Raw genomic sequence first — 2,681 nt, 5'->3', positions numbered from 1 at the left:
TGGCTTGGTGATTGTTGCAATGGGTGGGTCATGTTGTGACCAAATAGTCTGCTTCGTCTGGAGGCGGCCGGGAGCACACCCATGAGCACTCAGCCTCAGCAAGGTATGAACATCAATGATGTCTACTACACAACCTTCTTCTTATAGATGTTGTCGGGCCTCCAAGTGCAGAGGTTTGTAGGATAGTAGCAAATTTCCCTCAACTGGATGACCTAAGGTTTATCAATCCGTAGGAGGCGTAGGATGAAGATGGTCTCTCAAGAAACCATGCAACCAAATAACAAAGAGTCTCTTGTGTCCCCAACACACCCAATACAATGGTAAATTGTATAGGTGCACTAGTTCGGCGAAGAGATGGTGATACAAGTGGTATATGGATAGTAGATAATAGTTTTTGTAATCTGAAAATATAAAAACAACAAGGTAACGAATGATAAAAGTGAGCGTAAACGGTATTGCAATGCGTTGAAACAAGGCCTAGGGTTCATACTTTCACTAGTGCAAGTTCCCTCAACAATAATAACATAATTGGATCACATAACTATCCCTCAACATGCAACAAACAGTCACTCCAAAGTCACTAATAGCGGAGAACAAACAAAGAGATCATGGTAGGGTACGAAACCACCTCAAAGTTATTCTTTCCAATCAATCCATTGGGCTATTCCTATAAGTGTCACAAACAGCCCTAGAGTTTGTACTAGAATAACACCTTAAGACACAAATCAACCAAAACCCTAATGTCACCTAGATACTTCAATGTCACCTCAAGTATCCATGGGTATGATTATACAATATGCATCACACAATCTCAGATTCATCTATTCAACCAACACATAGGACCTCAAAGAGTGCCCCAAAGTTTCTACCGGAGAATCACGACGAAAACGTGTGCCAACCCCTATGCATAGGTTCATGGGCGGAACCCGCAAGTTGATCACCAAAACATACATCAAGTGAATTACGTGATATCCCATTGTCACCACAGATACGCACAGCAGTACATACATCAAGTGTTCTCAAATCTTTAAAGACTCATTCGATAAGATAACTTCAAAGGGGAAACTCAATCCATTACAAGAGAGTAGAGGGGGAGACACATCATAAGATCCAACTATAATAGCAAAGCTCGCGATACGTCAAGATCGTGCCAAATCAAGAACACGAGAGAGAGAGATCAAACACATAGCTACTGGTACATACCCTCAGCCCCGAGGGAGAACTACTCCCTCCTCGTCATGGAGAGCACCGGGATGATGAAGATGGCCACCGGAGAGGGATTCCCCCTCCAGCAGGGTGCCAGAACGGGTCTAGATTGGCTTTCGGTGGCTACGGAGGCTTCTGGCGGCGGAACTCCCGATCTATTATGCTCCCCGATGTTTTTAGGGTATATGGAGATATATAGGCGGAAGAAGTACGTCAGGGGAGCCATGAGGGGCCCACGAGGGTGGAGGGCGCGCCCCCTACCTCGTGGCCTCCTTGAAGCTTCCCTTACATGGACTCCAAGTATCCCGGGTTGCTTTCCTTCCAAAAATAAGTTCCGTGAAGTTTCAGGTCAATTGGACTCCGTTTGTTTTTCCTTTTCTACGATACTCTAAAACAAGAAAAAAACAGAAACTGGCACTGGGTTAATAGGTTAGTCCCAAAAATCATATAAAATAGCATATAAATGCATATAAAACATCCAAAGTTGATAATATAATAGCATGGAACGATAAAAAATTATAGATACGTTGGAGACGTATCAGCATCCCCAAGCTTAATTCCTGTCGTCCTCGAGTAGGTAAATGATAAAAATAGAATTTTTGATGTGGAATGCTACCTAACATATTTCTCTAAGTAATTCTCTTCATTTTGGAAAGAATATTCATATCCATAAGATTCAAGACAAAAGTTTAATATTGACATAAAAATAATAATACTTCAAGCATACTAGCAAAGCAATCATGTCTTCTCAAAATAACATGGCCAAAGAAAGTTATCCCTACAAAATCATATAGTCTGGCTATGCTTCATCTTCACCACACAACATATTCAAATCATGCACAACCCGATGACAAGCCAAGCAATTGTTTCATACTTTTTGATGTTCTCAAACTTTTTCAATCTTCAGGCAATACATGAGCGTGAGCCATGGACATAGCACTATAGGTGGAATAGAATGGTGGTTGTGGAGAAGACAAAAAGGAGAAGATAGTCTCACATCAACTAGGCGTATCAATGGGCTATGGAGATGCCCATCAATATATATCAATGTGAGTGAGTAGGGATTGCCATGCAACGGATGCACTAGAGCTATAAATGTATGAAAGCTCAACAAAAGAAACTAGTGGGTGTGCATCCAACTCGCTTGCTCACGAAGACCTAGGGAATTTTGAGGAAGCCCGTCATTGGAGTATACAAGCCAAGTTCTATAATGAAAGATTCTCACTAGTATATGAAAGTGACAACATAGGATACTCTCTATCATGAAGATCATGGTGCTACTTTGAAGCACAAGTGTGGTAAAAGGATAGTAGCATTGCCCCTTCTCTCTTTTTCTCTCATTTTTTTATTTTTTATTTGGGCCTTTCTCTTTTTTTATGGCCTCTTTTTTTCTTCTTTTTTTATTTGGGCTTCTTTGGCCTCTTTTTTTCGTCCGGAGTCTCATCCCGACTTGTGGGGGAATTATAGTCTCCATC

This window comes from Triticum aestivum, chromosome 4A, assembly GCF_018294505.1.
Source record: "Triticum aestivum cultivar Chinese Spring chromosome 4A, IWGSC CS RefSeq v2.1, whole genome shotgun sequence".
NCBI classification, from domain to species: domain Eukaryota; kingdom Viridiplantae; phylum Streptophyta; class Magnoliopsida; order Poales; family Poaceae; genus Triticum; species Triticum aestivum.
Note: the sequence above shows the minus strand (reverse complement) of the source record.